Source organism: Miscanthus floridulus, chromosome 8 (genome assembly GCF_019320115.1).
Source record: "Miscanthus floridulus cultivar M001 chromosome 8, ASM1932011v1, whole genome shotgun sequence".
NCBI lineage: Eukaryota > Viridiplantae > Streptophyta > Magnoliopsida > Poales > Poaceae > Miscanthus > Miscanthus floridulus.
In genome coordinates, this window is record NC_089587.1 from 71644714 (window position 1) to 71663858 (window position 19145).

Here is a 19145-nt window from a genome sequence, read left to right on the forward strand (position 1 = left end):
CGAGGCGCGGATCGCACGGAGGAAGTAGTCGGGCCGGCGAACGTGTCTGTGACGGTGCAAGGATAGGAAGGACCGGCGAGCAGGTCGAGCTCTGCGACGGCTTGGTAGATTGCCAGTGAACGTGGGCATCGGCGGCGGCACGATTAGGGTTTGCGGAAGCGGGGAGAGGTCGCAGGAGCGAACCATCTCGATAACACCATGAGAACGTATGAATTGGGGAATACTTGATGTATTACTCAGTGAATAAATACATATTGGCACTGTGGGGAGCCTGGGTCGGCAGGCCCACGGGCTGGTTTACACTCTAACAAAGAGTAGCACACATTTCTTACATCAGTATGTTTCATCACTAATGCTTGATCATACATTCTTACATACAGTCATTGCAACAATTATAACATCTCTGTTTGCGAGTACAACAAAAAAACATTTTGGCATACAACAACATAAATGATGATGGGCTGCACAAAGGTTGAAAGTATTAAAGTGGGAAAGTTTGCCAAGAGGCTCGCCCTTTACATGAGCTGCTGCTTTATTACATCAGACCTCCTTGAAGTTTATACTCTTTCTTGGAGAAGCCTCGAATGATGCTCTTGACATGGGCCATCTGCTCGGAAGAAAGCTGGCTGCATGTGGGCATGGCCAAAGCATCCCTTGCCATCCGAGACACTGTTGGGTAGTCTTTACTGTGACCCTTCCACCAGCCGAGAATATCAGAACCTTCTGTCTCAGTGGCAAGGTCATCTTTAAGGTAACGATCAAGTTGACTCTCAGCTTCTGAATAACCGGTGGTGACTTCAGGTGTTTTTCTTGAAAGATCCAGAACATAGCCGGCATATATAAGGAGAGGAGAGAATTACATGCGCAAGCAGCGCAAACAGCTTCCCAGGATTGACAGACTATCAATATGGATGGAAAGAACTAAACGGACTACTCACATTCTAGGGGTACAACAAGAGGCCATAACGACTTGGCCTCCAAAAGAAACCGATGTGCATCTTCTAACTCACCAAACCGACTTCCAACCATTTTCTTCCGGCACCTGGAACACCTCTGCCTAAAACTTGCATGCAAGAAGCTCCATCTGATTCTCGAAGACAATTCCTTAGCCATTACCACCCTGCTGTGTGCGGCGGTGCTTGTACCATGCTTGTTCTAGTACATCAATGCTACCTTCAGCCATCACTGTGGGAACATCTGTACCATTGATTCCTCCATCATATTCAGCATAATCGGTATACAGCTTATTGATCATGCTTGTTACCTCAGAGATGTGGTATGCAGCTGCCTTTTTACTGAATACTCTTTTGAAGTTGAACTCAATAAATTGGAGTTTATATCGTGGATCCAGTACAAGTGGTATAGACCATACCAGGTATGTATCTTGTAGGCTCTTGTCTAGATTGTCCCCAACATCTCTAAGAGCATCTGCATTATGTCCACTATTATGTGCTATCTAAAATTGATGTACTTCTCTCAGATTAAACAATTCTCTAAGAACAACATTTGAAGTTGGACCGTTGGATGCTGAAATTCTTTTGATGGCACGATATATCGTCCCCAGTTGTTGCACAACAGTCCTATTAATTCTGATGTTAGATTGATCTCCACCGGCTCGGTCTAACGACCGAGTCGGACCCTGACTCGCGCCCTGATCGGGGGCGCCCAGCTGCACACATGGCTGCTGGGCTCAATCGCGCAACACTATAAAGAGGAGGTGGGGGCCGGGAGCTCAAGGTATGAGGTTCGCCGCCGCCCAAAGAACCCCACCTACAACCCTAAACCGATCTAGAGGGGAGCGCTGATAGCGACGGGAAGCGCCACCGCCACTGGTCTACGCCGCCACCGTCCTCGACATCGGCTCGTTGTCATTGGACTTCACCGTTGGGACGCCACCATCACCGGACACCATCGCCATGGCCACCTCCTCCACCTAGCCCGATGGTCTATCTCTCTACATCCCTCTCTCTCCCTCTAGTTCTCTCTCTAGGACGATGTACTCGTTTATCCTGAATAGAAGAGAAACCACCCACTGATCTACACCTAGATGATCCTAGAATTCTAACATTGGTATCAGTTGCCTACACTAGCGCGTAGATCTAGTTCGAGGAAGAAAATAGAAGAAGATGAATTCATTTTCAAGATCCAAAACCCTAACCCTAAAGAACAGTCGACGGAGGAGGGGGACTCACCAGGGCTCCTCCACCGCCGTCACCACCGCCGTCGCATGGGAAGAAGCCCCGCAGTCTCGTGGGAGAACGAGCCGAGCCACCGTAGACCACCACATCACCGGCGTGCGGGCTCAGGCTCAGAGCACCGCCGCAAAGGCCGCTCGACGGCAGCGTGCTCACCCTTAGGTGAACGCGCGCACCGGCGAGGGGACCTGCGGTAGCACCGCACTCCTCCTCCAGCTGCCACACGGTGAAGAGAGAGAAAGGGGAGGGAGATAAATGACCTAGGGTTTGGGGGAGGCCGGCTAGCTCGCTGGTTTTTGATCCGCCAAAATCAAAGGTGAGCCGTCCGATCCAGATGGACGTCCAGGGATGGCCGGGCCACCTTTTGGCCTAGGCGGGAGATCACTTTCCTGGCCTAGGCCCAGGATGTGGCCTGGGCACGGGGGGAGCGCAGCGCGCGCGGCTAGGCCACGGGCCATTTTCGAGAGTTGGGCCGCGGGCCACTAGTTCCGACCAGGCCAAATGAACGGGAGATCCTGTATTTTTGTTTCATTATTTTCAGAAGTTTTTTTATGAATTTTGTTTCAATCTTTGCTCAAATTTAAACTAATGGCAAAATTTATTTAGAGAATAGATAAGTACTCATAAATGCTTCTGAACAATATTATTTTAAGATTATTTTCATGTTTCCGCCGCGAAGATGAAGTTCATGATCTTCTAATTTAATTCAAACCAATGGGAGTATTTAATTTTGAAGAGTAGTTATAATTTTCTTTTAAATCATGGTATTATTATTTTTCGGACCAACGTTGGTGATAACAATATTATAAGTTTATTCTTGAGTTTTATGCATTAATTCTATTTCTGCCCAATGGTGATGTAGAGTTGATGTAGAAGCACATTGTATGTTTTAATTTTGACCAACGTTAAATTAAGGCATACAATTATTATGTAAAAGGTTTTTCATTTTCTCTGATTTTGTTTTCAGGATACAACCCAATGATGTTTATCTCGTCCATTCCGCCTCTAAATGGAAGCAACTATAACGTATGGCGAGAGAAGCTTGAGATAGCACTTGCGCTGTCTGACAATGATCTAGCGCTAACCTCTCCCTGTCCCACTGAACCTGTGGACCCGGTGAGGGCAGAAAATAAGACTGATGAAGCTTTCGCTACTCAGGAGTGTGACCATGCAACAATAAGAATGAAGTACGACCTTGATCGTGCAAAGTGGGATAGTTCAAACTACAAGTGCTTGATGGTGATTAAGGGCTCCATTGAGGATCCAATAAGGGGATCAATTCCAGAATATACCACCGCCACTGAGTATCTCAAGAAGATGGAGAGTCAGTTTACTGGCTCTTCAAAGGCTTATGCAAGCACTCTTATTAAGAAGTTAGTTAATGAGAAATACACTGGTGGAGGGATTAGAGAGCACATATTGAAGATGAGCAACACGACATCCAAGCTCAAACCAATGGACATGGGGCTCAAGGATGAGTTACTAGTTCATTTGATTTTTGCATCTTTGCCCAAAGAGTATGAGACCTTTGTTGTTAATTACAACTTACAACCAGATAAGTGGGACATTGAGAAGCTCATTGCCATGTGTGTGCAAGAAGAGGAGAGGCTTAAGAGCTCACATGGTGACTCTGTCAACCATGTGAAGGAAAATAAAAGAAAAAAACTTTAAGAATGGTAAACCACAAGGGAAACCTCAGTGGGATAGTAGCTCCCCTTCTAAGTCACAAGGAAAGGCCCCATAGAATGATCACCATCAGAAATTCAACAATGTTAAAGTAGACAAGGATACCTGCAAATGGTGCAAGAAGAAGGGACACTACCAGAAGGATTGTCCAGAGTTCCTGAAGCACCTGATGAGAAAAGGTGAGGATATTATTTCATTTATAGATGAGTCCTTGTATTTAAGTTATATAAAATCTACTTGGTGGATTGATTCAGGTGCAACTATTTATGTTGCAAATTCATTACATGGATTCCATATGAGGAGGACCCTACAAAGAGGAGAAAGACACATTAAGGTAGCAAATGGAGTCAAAGCTAAAGTTGAAGCCATTGGAGAACTCCCATTAGAATTAAATGATGGCTTTATGCTTAAGCTTACAGATGTCCTTTATGTGCCCTATTTGTGTAGAAACTTAATAAGTGTTTCACGTATAGATGATGATGAATTTGATTGCCATTTTGGTAATGGCCAATGCAAGATTATGTTTAATCATAAGTGTGTTGGTCTTGCCTTCTGACAAGACGAGCTTTATTTGTTATCACCTTGTGGGAATGTGAATGTTGTGAGCACTAAAAATGAGAATGCCTCCTCGTCTATGAATGTAAGTAATAAGCGAAAGAGAATTCATGATGTATCATCGAAATTATGGCAGTGTCGTTCAGGCCATATTTTGAAGGGAGGATAGAACGACTGATTAAGAAATCAATTCTTCCGCTATTAGAATTTTCAGACTTAGAACAATGCATTGATTGCATTAAAGAAAAGTATGTTAAGAAAATAAAGAAAGACGCCAAACGAAGCACAAGAATTTTGGAAATAATTCACACAGATATCTGTAGTCCTTTTCCTATGAAAAGTGTGGATGGTTATGATTCATTTATAACATTCATAGATGATTATTCTCGTTATGGCTATATTTATCCAATTAAAGAAAGATCAGAAGCATTAGATAAATTTAAGATATTTAAGGATGAAGTAGAAAATCAGCATAATTTTAAGATTAAGATAGTAAGATCCGACCGTGGGGGGAGTACTACGGTCGACATACCCCATATGGCCAAGTTCCTAAACCTTTTGCAAAGTTCTTATAGGAAAATGGCATAGTCGCCCAGTACTCTACACCGGGTGAGCCTCAGCAGAATGGAGTAGCTGAAAGACGTAATCGTACATCAATGGATCTAGTGAGAAGTTTGATAAGTTACTCCACTTTACCGATAAGTTTGTGGATGGAGGCGTTAAAAACTGCCATTTACATTCTCAATCGAGTACCAAGCAAGTCGGTGCCCAAAACACCATATGAATTGTGGACAGGAAGGGAACCCTCACTTAACCATTTACGTGTGTGGGGCTATCCAGTTGAGGCTAAAGTATTTAACCCAATCATTAGAAAGCTAGACTCCAAGATAGTCAGTTGCCTTTTCATTGACTATCCAGATAAGTTAAAAGGTTATCGTTTCTATTGTCCTGACAGACATACGAAGTTTGTAGAAACAAGACATGCTATGTTCTTGGTGGATGAGATGGTCAGGGGGAACATGGTAGCGTGAGAAATTAACTTTGAGGAGAAGCGAGTATACGTGCCCACTCTGATGGTTCAGGAGCCATTTTTCTCGCTACCTGTTGCAGCTACACCAATAGTGCAGGACACTGTAGTGACAACACCTATGTAAGTTCTCCCGTGGCAACAATAAATGAACATGAGGAACCTATCCTTTAGGATCCTATAGAGCCCATTGTCACACATGAGGAAGAGGAACAATAGCCCCATATGGAACAAGCGGCAACTAATGAGGCCCCCAGAAGGTCTCAAAGAGCTAGAAAATCAGCTATTCCTGATGACTACGAAGTCTATATTAGTGAAGAATTTCAAATGGAGGGTGATCCCACCTCATTTGAAGAAGCCATGAGAAGCGCTCACTCGTCGAAGTGGCTTGAAGCCATGCAAGATGAAATAAGATCAATGAGCACCAATGATGTTTGGGACTTAAAAAATTCTAAAGGAGCCAAGATAGTAGGCTGTAAATGGGTCTACCAAACTAAATATGACTCCAAAGGGAATGTGGAAATATTTAAAGCATGACTTGTGGCGAAAGGCTTCACACAAAGAGAAGGAATAGATTACAATGAGATATTTTCTCCAGTCTCTTGTAAGGATTCTTTTAGAATCATAATGGCGTTAGTGGCACATTACGATTTAGAATTACATCAGATGGATGTGAAGATGGATTTCCTTAATGGGGATTTGGATAAAATTTGTTGAACTTGAAAGAATGATGCAGTGAGGAGTTCATCTGAATAAGTCTCGCCTCGATGTAATGTAGAATGGAGGAGCCAAAGCTGTTGACTTTTACTATGAACGCAAGAAAGTCTGGCCGCTGCGTATTTGATCTCATAGGACAGTAGAGTGTCGTAGCAATCAGTCTACCCCTTACTACCATGACTACTTGGATTGGAGTTAAATAAGTACAGAAAAGACCTATCACAACCTCACCAGGCATTCAAGTCTCAAGCGTGTCATGGTGGTCAAAAGCTCTTTTTCTTGATTCACTTCTTGTGTCCAGCTTTCCTACCACATTCACTTCATTCTCATATTTTACTACGCTTGCAAAAAAGTCCAAATGTGGCACATTTGATCTCGTCAGACACTATACAATATAGAGCTATGAATAAAACTATTGCGTACGGAGTGCACTCGGTCACAACATTTGTATCAGTAGTAGTAGTAGTCATGAGTGGCTTTCCCCTTCTGTCGATTGACACTAACCGAAATCATGCTTACAGATTGCAACTAGTTACCATACCACGGATGTGTACTCTACAACAAACGATCACAACTTTCCCCCCAACCATGTCCCTCTAGTATATTCGATGAAATAATATTTACCTATTTCTTGTAAACCGTTTGCTCGCCTGATAGTCTGAGCAACATAAATTTGAACGGGCCAGACTTGTCACTAGTTTCAATTTTATTTGTTTCCTTTAGGGATTCAATGAATGTATTTGTACAAAATAGGTTTCCCTATATAATATAACGTGCGATGTGTTCAGCCCGATCAGATTTACAATGCTCGGACTTTCTTACGTGTGCTGTAAAATTTGAATAGCTATGTGGCTCCTCCGTTAGGCATTACATCGATGCGAGACTTGATCGAATGAATTCCGTTATACATGTTTACCAAACTACAAATCAGAGAGAGTACCTAAAAGAAACCTGTAAGCAAAACCAACCAACAGGGGCTAAAAACCGGCTACCAATTGACCAAAGGACCTGATCTACACCACGCTCAACGGAGTTTAACCCACCTAGTCCAAAGTTCAACAAAAATAAATACAGACAAGCAAATCAGACTTCACAAATCAAAACCTCTATACATTTGAACGCGTCTGACATAAAATTCAAGGGAAGATACATAAGGAAGAGTAACAACATATGGAAAGAGTAACAACATGTACTCCATTTGTACTCCCAACATAAGGAAGATACATCAAATGCAATGTGAGATACATCAAATGGAACTTTATTTACGCCTCTACTTGTCGTCGATATCACTGTCCTCATCCTCGTCCTTGTCATTGGTATCAACATCGTCCTCCACCTCCTCTATAGCCATGAGGCCCTTTTGCTCATCAGGGGTGATGTAGTTGGCCACCTGCTCAGCATCGGCATGAACCAGGTTGTGTTAGTGCTTCTCAGTATTGTGGGCAGTGCTGATTCCCTGTGTCGCAACACTAGTGTCGATGCCATCTAACTAGCTCCGGTAGCAGGCGAGGATGTACTCCGCGTTGTCTGCGTGATTCTTGTTCAGGTAGGCCAACAGTTCTTCCAGGACAATGGTGAGTTGGTGAAAAATGAAGACGTAACTGCTCACCTTTTCCTCCCGAGGCTGGTTGAGGGTGCCGAGACCGATGTTCTGTAGCACATGCTTGATCTTCAAGAAAGCCTTACTCATGATGCCAATGGCCAATCATCTCTATCTCCAAAGGGATCCTTCGGAGCTTCATCTTGATTCACCACAGGCACGACATCATCCTCCTTCACCACGGGCATGGCGTCATCCTCCTTTACCACGGGCACGGTGTCATCCCCCTCCCATGCACGCTTCGTAGAAGGCTTGTCCTTCACCATGGCAGTGGCTAAGAGTGAAATTGGTTTGGAGAAGGCAACCACATGTTCCTGGCGATTTTAGATCTGCAGTGGGAATGGGAGGGCTCGGGGAAGGAAGGAAAACAAGCGGAGTTGCAGAAGAGATCATGGTGGTTAATATATCACTACTACAGAGGAGCCATTGGTGTTTTTTGGGGAACAAAGAGGAGCCATTGGTGTTGAAATGTTACTGCACACGCAAAAGCCATTGGTGTTGAAACGCATCTGACACACTTCACAGACCTTAGCTTACATTACAAACAAGTTAAAGTTGCTGCAAAATAATGACAACATCCATCCAATAGAAAATTATCATGTCCATAGATAATCAAACAACATTGATCCATTTAAACATGTCATGATAGAGAGATACATCAAATGCAGCTTTATTTGCTACTTTGCTAATGACTCCAACTCTAAGAACAAGGGAACATAGAGAAGATAGTAAGGTCTACCGATGATTTCTGGCAGGATGTCACATCTACCATACGGAATGTAATGTGTAGGGATGACATGAACTTTTCTACTATCCAATATGCGATGACGGCTCTTTCCACCCCAACCCCAATAAAGAAAACCAAATTCCATTCTGGGCGAACTATAACCGTTGTGTAGCATGACTCAAAATCAAAGTAACCCATTTGTTTCTTAGTCTTTCCAAACAACTTACGCAGGCTGATAGTATGCTTCAATGTCCATTTATTATTAGTACTATAGTCTTCAAGGATCTAGATTGAAAGCTTGGACATATTGCGGCCACCAACAGTACATTGACACAAGTGGCCCTGAGCTTGTTGGATGGAGCGTGACAAATCACGTGGCTAGTTAGAAAATTTCCTCCATGTCATTCCCTCCATATCCACATCAAGTGTATGTTGGTAACCCTCATAGAACCCAATATAGTGTAGACAACCGTTAAGAAACACAGTTGCTGATTTTGACAATGTCCACTCAGCCTCCTCGCCCATTTTGAATTCCTTAAAGATCCATGCTACAGTTTTAGATGAGTAGATGTCCACACGCATGCACTGACCATCCTCCTCCATATATTCAAACACATGGAAGTGCGAGGAGGCTATCGGATCAAACCCCAATCGAGCCTCACCAACAGAATGGATTCTAGGCGGCAGTACCTTCAACTCCTGGGTTGCCGGATTGCAGACGACATAGCGGACAACAATATGAGACAACTACATTGTTCATGGTGAAGGGCAAGAAGGACAAGGAGGGGTAAACATCGGTGATGCTGGTGAAGTTTCTTTGGCTGTAGATTCCATTATAGAAGAAGCCGGCCATAGTCTAGGGCATCAACTTATGATTGTCTGAGATGAGGCATCTCTAGGAGCGACATACACATTTGCAGCACAACAAGGAGCTGGTGGGGAGGGGTAGAGGATCTCGACAAAGACATCATCGGCTGGCCAGTGCGTTCCTCTTGTTGGGGGCCTCCTCCATTTTGTCATGTGCATGCAGTAGGATGAGAGCTTGCTTAGTAATGAGATCACTGAGGAGGAAAATAATCAAACAAAGATCCATCAGTGAAGTCCACAACTCATACCAAAGTGCAACTTTAACAACCATTAACAATTTTCATGGTACGACCTCATCTAAATTTAGAGTAGCGCCACATAGATATATATAACTCCAACTAGAGTAGCAGTTAATGGAGCTATAACCATTACAATTCTAGCTAAATCAAGTCTAACCATCACACTTACCATCAGTACACAAACTCAGAGCTTCTTCCATAGGAGATAGACAAAGATTAAGAGGACTACTAAATCAAGTCTAACCATCACACTTACAATCAGTACACGAGCTTAGAGCTTCTTCCACAGGAGATAGACAAAGATTAAGAGGACTACAATTACAATAGTTTTGAAGGATGAAGAGGGTGGAGCAGCTGTTGGGTTTTGAAGATAGAAGTCATCATCATGAGCTAAGGCTGGATTTGAGTTGGTTCTTGACTTCAAGGTAGCAATTCCTTCTTGATAGGAGTTGTACTTTTTATAACAAGTACCACGAAACCTATAAACTTGTCTATGGTAGTCAGGCCAGTTGTAGCAAACTCCTGGCTCATGGCCATCAAACACAACATAGCAGGGATGACTCATCTTAAATATGCACAACCTGAACAGGCTACCTCAGTTATCACAAGTAGAATGTCAGTGAACAAGTGGTAATGATCATCATTGGCATCGGTAGCAACATGTGTAACTTAGACATTAATTAGTGGCCACAGTCATGTGAATGATGGACACAAAGCATTGATTTGCTTTCGATGTCTTCATCTTGTTTGGAACCAAATGGATAACTTGGTTGTCAACAAGGAGAAGACACATAAAGCAAACATATGAGCTGCATCCTAATACATCCAACAACCATGTAGACATCATTGGCACAGAAATGTGGCCTCAGATATGTTACAAGTTCAAAATACCATAAGGACTCACTGGTGGCACTGGAGCATACGAAACAGAAATGTAGAATCAAGCAAGCACTGGATACAAAAAATAGTTTAAGGCAGAAGCAAAGGGCCTGTTTGTTTGCCTAGACAGATCTACAAGTGACACACGGCGGTAGAAAACCAACCAGTGCCACCTCCTAGTTCTTTTCATCATCATTGGCCTAACCAGATCTAAAATGCTACAATGTTTCTTGTATACCTCATGTTCAAGCAAGGACCAAAATAGTGAAGCGAACAGGAAAAAGCGAGAAAGGAGACCTACGGATCGGATCTGTTGCCTCTACTGTGGCACACGACGGACATGGATGCCAATGCCACCATGCTCCACTAGGAAGACCCACCACCTAGCCTCCAAAAGGAAGCCTGAGCCACCACAACACACTAGGGATCCTCCATTACCGCCGCCGCCACCGTCGCAAGTCTAACGGGCACAGATTTGTTTCCACTTGCAAGGGATAGAGACATATCCAATATATAAGGCAACCTATCCACACAAAGAACATATACTACTCCAAAGACATGTCAATACAAATAGGCATCTAGCATAATGGTGAAGACGGTCTATTCCTTGCTCTGGGTCCTGGGCTTGACTCCCAGGTCTCATTGTTTGAGTTTGAATTTATTAAACCCCGGCGGCAACAAGTAACACGCAAGCCATTTGGTCCCATAGGTCGGATAAAGATGGAGAAAGTTCCCACAGGTACACATGACATGTAAGCCATCGGGTCCCAAAGGTCAGATGGTCCCACAAGTACACGTGACACGCAAACCGTCGGGTCCCACAGGTAGGATGGAGATGGAGAAAGGTGCCGTTGGGTCCCACAAGTCAGATGGAGAAGGGTCCACAAGCATAAGTGACACACAAGCCGTCGTATCCCATAGGTCGAATTGACATGGAGACAGGCCCCACAGTTTAGGTCCCACAGGTCGGATGGAGAAGGGTTCCATAGGTACACGTCGCATGGAGAAAGGATCGAGCGGAGATTTTTATAATGAACTGCAAGCATCATGGATGAGTAACTATAGGTCCCACAGGTACACGTTGGATGAAGAAGGTACTGTGTGGAGATCTATGATGAAGTGTCATCGTTACAGATCAAATATTGTTCATCACAGACCAATAATTAATTCAATAACAAAGCCCTGTTCATCACAGTTCTAAATAAGATCATCACAGACGAGTAGGAACAGATGCGCGAGTGATCTATGATGAAATCCTATGCTATTCTGTGATGTTTTTTTGTGACGATACCCGATTTCATCATAGACAAGGGGGTTCGAGGTTCGTCACGGTGATCTATGACGAAACCGAAATTATCGTCATAAAAAGTGATTTTTATGACAATTTTGGATTCGTCATTAAAATTTTTGTCATAGAAGTGGATATTCCTAGTAGTGATCACCTTGCATTTAGTTCAACAATAGTTGTACAATAGTGATAGATTTTAGTCCAACACATCAATTGATTCTTGGATGTACTAGCATTTACATTTCAATAAATTGAACACCTGGATAATCACCTTGCATTTAGTTTAACAATAATTGTACAAAAGTGACAGATTTCAGTTTGATACATCATAAATTGATACTTGAATATACTATGGTGAACTAAGCAACTTGCTAACGAACATGCCAAGAACTAAGGTAAGTACAAAATAGGTGAAAGAAGAATAGGAAGCACATTTCATTCTTAAAGGTACGAAATATTCCATCATCTTCGTTGGAACCCTGGCTATTTCTTCAATCTGTGGCATAATCTCTTCCTCCTTCTGCAGATGTTCTTCATTTGTTGTAACATTGGCCTCCGCCTTCAGCTCCCAAATCTTGTTACATAAATCCAAAATCAAAGTCCTCAGAAATTTTCCATTTGGGGGATCATGCCATTTAAAGAACCCGCAATCTAAGTCGGGCTACGAAAAACCAAATTACCATAAGTACAACCGGATTTCAGCATTTGCATTGCGAAAATAGAATGAACAAGAAAGAAATCAAGTTACATTATTTGCCCTACAACATATGTGGTACCGACGTCCTGGGTTTCCATCACTCAACGAAATCCACCGAGACATCTTCAAGCCGCAACCACACAAAAGTGGTGGCTGGTATGCGTAGGGGTGGTTCTCGACATGGCACGAGATGGGCGGCCCCCTCCCATTGTAGCCTACTCCACTGGAAGCCGATGTTCTTCTCATGATGGTGCCCTAGGATGGTGCCAACCACTGGGAGGAGTTGGAGCTAGATGCAGCTGTGGAGCAGTCAAGGTTCAAAGTGTTGCACACTCTAAGTGAAGAGGTCGGCCTAGGTCTTTTATTGTCTATGCTTTTGCCTCCCACCAAGGCACCAAAACATCTTGGAAAACCATCGCACTCCTGCCAAGATGAAATGTTGTGTCACCGGCGGTTTAGGGTACTATTCGCCTGTAGAAGAAGGCCTATTTTGGATCCCCTGTGCTTACATAGAGGTGTACACGTGGACCACAATCAAGACCAACTAATTCAATTAATAGTTCAACCGAAGTAATAGTTCAACGATTATGAAGTACTCATACATACTAATCTAGAGGCTTCATCAGTACATATAAACTTCATTAACATAAAAGTTTCACAAATTCTAAGACTAAATGTCGGATGGGTAGGCAGTTGCTAAGGTACTCAATTGGTTGATGCAGTCTCGAAAGCCAGAGATAGTGAACCATAGCGAAGATGATAGCATCTCCATCCACGGACACATCTCCTACAACTAAAAAGACTAAAAATAAGACTATTTTTTGTGTGACTTTTTTTGGGGTCGCTCCTCCCTTCCGGCCATGCGATACCCCGCGTGATAGAAAAAAAACTGCCATCCCTGCGATCCCCGCCTTCTTTGAAGGAAACAAATCTATCACCTGAGGCCACATGCATGGAAGAAAACAATAATCATGCATGGAAGGAAACAATTGGCAAAGATCAAGCAAGACTCCTCCCTTCCGGCCATGCGATACTCCGCGCGATAGAAAAAGAAACTGCCATCCCTACGATCCCCGCCTGCTTTGAAGGAAACAAATCGATCATCTGAGGCCACATGCATGTAAGGAAACAATAATCATGCATGGAAGGAAACAATTGGCAAAGATCAAGCAAGATGACTCAATGAGGCTGGCCCTTAATTTTAGTGTTTCCAGCATGCAGACATGAAATTAAAAAGTGGCTGCTCCTTGAGAACATCAGTGGTGCCAAATAAAAGACGTGTAGGTTATACATGGTGAGACTGGTGAACCTTCTGCAATTTCCTAAACGAATACTCCCACCATTCGTATATAGGTCTATTCCCCTACGTTTCTTCATGCTCCAATTAGCATATAATATGAAAGTATTGTTGTGTTCATCACGACTTCAAGTTGACTACTCCCATTAGCATATACTTCCTCTGCCCCAAAATATAAGTCGTTATAGGATGTGTGCAGGTCAAACTTTCTCAACTTTAACTAGGTTTGAAAAAAATACGTGCAATATTTTACAATCAATTGGTCGACTCCTGAGGCCACATGCATGTAAAAAATACATGTATTATAATTGGTCGAAGTTAAAAAAAAGTTGACTTCTCGGGAAGCGAGAATAAATTCTATTTTGGGACAGATGGAGTATATGAAAGCAGTGTTGAAAATATTTTAATAATCAAGTTCGTCTCTGTCTAATTGGTAAGCTTAGACATCATAATGGCATCAAAAATTTCGACTCTCATGGACATCCTCATGGATCAGTGCAAAGCATCCCAATCCTACATCATACACAAATGGCAACCTTAAAGACCATCTTAGACGTTCTGGCATTAGAGTATATATGTGCAGACACATAGGCATGGTGGTGCAAGTGAGCAGCCAGCAGGAGTCAAGAGTTAGGGGGTGTTTGGATCCTAGGATTAAACTTTAGTCCCTGTCACATTGAATTTTTAGATATCAATTAGGAGGACTAAACATGAGTTAATTATAAAACTAATTACATAAGTTGTGGCTAATTCGCTTGCCAGCGCCGTGTACAGGATGGTATGGAGATGTGGTGGAACTTATTCGTGGATTTGTTGGCGCACGAAAGAAATGGATATAGGAAATCTCTTTCTGCCGGTATAAAAAATGATCTTAGCCGCACCACGAAAAGATCTACGCAGTAGAGTTTGTGAGTCTATGACGCCATGCTCTCTGTGACTATGTAAATTTTACGAACTTAGCTTTTTGGATTAAATGTCACTTTAACGTCGGTCATATACTGCTACAGTATTGTTATCTTATCGTGCGATCCGTGTGTTTTTAGTACAAAAGTTTAGCTATCTCGTAGCAACGCACGAGCACAAACCTATTTACATATATACTCGAACCTGTGTGTACAAGATTATATGGAGATGCAGTGGAACTTATTCATAGATTTATTGGCGCATAAATGAAATGGATATCATAGAATTATTTCTGCCGATATAAAATATTATCTTAGCCGTATCACGAAAAAGTCTATACAGTAGAGTTTGTGAGCCTGCGACGTCGCGCTCTCCATGACTGTGTTAATTTCATGAACTTTGCTTTTTGAATTAAATGTCACTTTGACGTCGGTATTTAATTTAACAGTATTGTTATCTTATTATGCGATCCGTGTGTTTTTAGTACAAAAGGTTTAGTTGTCCCATAGCAACGTACGGGCATGCTACCTAGTTGTATCTATAAAGTATGTCTACTTCCCGTCCAATCTTGCAAAGCACAAAATCTCTCCACAAATAGGGTCTTGAATGATTCTTGTCAAATTTTATGGTCTGAGAAGGTGACGAACAACGGCTTCAACAATCAACAGTCAGTCCGGGTGAATGCTCCATCCCCAAGTAGCAAACAACATCATCTGGGGTCCTGGTGCCACCCCTAGCCAACAAAATGCAAGGTTGCTCACATTGAAATGGCTTCTTCCGAAGTAAGACATCTGTTGCAATAAAGAAATTCTTAATATGAACAAAACTGATACCGAACCCAAAACCAATTAGAACCAAATGCAAACAGGGTGTTGTCTACGACGACGATGCAAGGTGCTCGAGGCAGGGCAAGTACAGGCGACAGGTCAAAATAAAGATGATGTAACGGGTGGGGAGAATCAAGATGAAGCAACAATGGGTGGGGAATGCTAATGGTTTCGTACTAGGGTTTTTTAGTTGGTCGAACCACCGCCAAGGCACCGACAGGACCCAAGGGGAGTTGGGAATGGGCCGGGCGCTTCTAGGTTTGTTACCAAACGGACGGTCCCGATTGATCGGTAGCGAGAACGGACGACATGAGATAAGTTAAACATTGTTCGTATTAAGCCGACCATTGCCACACTAATCCAACGCTATAATACGGTGATTGTTAGCAGTTAAACTGCTTTTAGATTTTCCTAGAAACAATCGCAAACGTACATGACATTTTTTCCTTTTCATTCACAAATATACAGAAAAATAAAAAAACATTCGTCAAAAGATCAAACCCGTGCACTGGCATTTTTGAAGTAGTATTGGAAAGAACTTGCTTTGCATTTCATATAAAAAAGGTGGCATTGAAGAGATCAAATCTATGCAAATAGAAGTTTTTTCATTGATTCATTATATATATGTAACATATAGATACAATTTGGACGAGTATATGATTGTACTCGTCCGAAAGCATAATAACTAACCTAAACTATTAAAGCTACTTATACTACGTATAAACTACTTTAATCTAAACATATGATCCTCTCGCTCCCCTTGCTCGCTTGGGAGGAGGCGAGGTGAAGTCAGAGTCAGAGTCGGAGTCGTTGGAGTCGGAGTCGTCGTTGTCTTCGGCGACGGCATCGGCGTCGTCCCCATCCTCGTCCTCCACCTCTAGGTCCTCCTTCTCGAAGCTCCATGGAGGACTATAATCAGAGACCTCCAGTCATCGGAGGACTGGTGGGCTAGCAAGTCATCCTTGCTAGACGACGGACTGCTTGGAAACTTGATGAGGTTGTCCGACAGTTTCTTTGCAGATTGGAAGAGAAGGGGATGATGGATGAAGAAGAGAGGTGGTTTCAGAGGGCACCAGGCTTGAAGAATATGTAGAGCAGTGGGTACGGCTCTTTGGCTTCAGGCGGTGGAAGTAATTGTGATTTGATGACCTTAGAAGTTGAGGGCATTCAACAGTCGTGTTGAATTTTTACCGCCGGTTGACCAAACGCTAGTTTTGGACCGTCGGCCAAAACGCGTATCCCAGTCGGCCCAACTTTTCATGCGACAGAGGAAATACAACCCCAATACCACTGCCGCATCTACCGTTAACCCGTCAGTGGTAGTAGTTTCAAGTGTTGGTTTCCTTCCTTAGGAGGCCTCGCTATCGGTCAACCGATGGTGGAGGTATCATACCATCGCTTCTATCGCTACGGCAGTGAAAGTCATGATAGTGATAAGTCAATCTGTAGTAGTGATGTAAATCCCGAACAACACCTTCTCATCTATTTTTTTTTTCAAAGATCACCCATGAATCGTCGGATGATCAGGTGGGCATGGACTTGCCATAAACTTGAGTATTGCTTTTCATTCTCACAATCATAGCATGGACAAAACATAGATGTCTTGAGTAGAAAATGCTTTACACAGGTAGAACGCAACTGCTAGTACAAATGCACCTATTAGCATATATAACTACTAGTGGAAATGCATCATTTCTATTGGCCTTTCACATTGACAGATGAAACTACTACCACTAAAGATTAATTTCTACCGTTAGTAAAATTCATCTATGTACTAGTGGGTCCAACCTCTTAGATTTGTGTTGTTGCCCACGTTTCTCATATGATTACTATGTGAAAGAGAATTTTATTGGTCACGTAGAGCGACCAACTTCTCCATATAATGGGGAACTTACACTTACCACACTGTTGATTGTCTAGTGCATTTTCAAATCTGTACAAGCTAATGGATATTATATCCCACATCTCTCTCCAACATGAAAGACAACTTCCGACAAACTTCAAAATAGTTTCATACTCCCTAAACAAAAAACATAACACTAATCTTTGTTCCTCACCACTGTGTATATGTTTCCTTCTACAGTATTCATGGATATAGGGATTGCCCATTTGCCCTACTACTAGAATGTTGGTTTGGCTAATTGGTTTGTAGGGAAATAGAAGCATCATGTAATAATTACTTATTTTTGGGGATGAAAGTGGAAATGGACGATATTATTTACCGGAGCTCATTTATGCGGTTTTATTGCATTTTGTATAAAAATACTAATGGAAATAATAGAAAAATGTAACATTTCTAACTGTTTAAGGAATTAACCTTTTTTTGGCAAAAGTTATTTTCTTTGCCAAAACAGACCAACTCCATCCTTTAGCCAACTCAAGCCGAAATGCATGCCCTGATGCCTACAAACTTTGCTGCCCCATCCCAATTCCCCACTACTTTATTCCATAGACAACAATCACGACTTGTGACGCACGTCATCTCGCCACCCCTTCTAAATGTTGCTCTGCCACGATGCCCTCCACCATGTTGAACCTATGTGTGCTTTAAATTTATGTCAACTTTGACTTGTTGACCTTAAACCTATCACCTATGTATATGGTTTGATGTTGCATGAATTACTTGGCGAGTCGTGCTCGCTCCTATGTATGGTGACATGGTGCTTTGTAACCATTTTTTGGCTACAATTTGTCTACTACTGACCAATACCGACCATATTGAATATTCCTACAATACTTGTGTCATATTCATTTCTGTAATGTTATTTTTCAATTTGTTTCCATGAAAAAATATAAAAACATAAATAGTTTTGGTCTTTTCCTACTATTTTCATTTATACTTTTTGTTTCAAATAAGAGAAGTAAGGATCAACTTGTGGGAACTAGGGTGACCTTTTTAATGGGTACAATAGAAGCATGATAACACAATCAATGCTTCCTTTCTAGAAATCCTATTGCATGTACATGCTTCATATCACAATGACCTTCCTTTTTGAGAATGCTTCTATCTGGACTCCATCTCACAATCTATCATACTCTTCTCACGCTCTCCCCCCCTTGTCCCCTGTCCCTATTTCTCTTCATAGTTTATACCTTGATCTGAGCGCGAGATCCATGGCACAAACACCTAAGCGACAAGCATATTATGTTGTCCTACCACTAACCTTTTGCCACCTGCTAGGCTTGTACTCGTCAAACTCCATCAGTGTAGTCTTCACCACATTACACCTACTTTTACCTTTTCGCTTTCCATATAGATAATCTAGAATAAATAAACCACAAAGGGTTTCTCCACAGCAAGAAGGTCAGTCCACATATCTCGATCAATGGGAAAGGAATAATAAGCGACTTGGGGGAAATTGAGCTTACGAGAAAATGAGCTTACCAAGGGATTGGTGTTGGACGAGGCATGGCTATGACATCCTCGGTATGGTATCACATCTGCATTCGCGCTCCAGGTTCTGCTGGTTCTGCACCACGCGTGACCATTAGGGTTCAGCGCCACGCATGACCATTAGGGTTCTGCGCCCACCGGGGAGGTCCCTCCCACCAGTGTTGGCCATGCCCATGGCCATGCACGCCGGTGCAACCGCGCCTAGCAAGGCATAGCCTTGCCCATGCCTACACCTACTGTTAGGAGA

At 42.6% G+C, this 19145-nt stretch overlaps 1 pseudogene; it reads left to right on the forward strand.

The window, feature by feature from the left end:
* Positions 1-3173: 3173 nt before the first annotated feature.
* On the forward strand, positions 3174-4214 carry LOC136472538 (uncharacterized; annotated as a pseudogene).
* The last annotated feature ends 14931 nt before the right edge of the window (positions 4215-19145 follow it).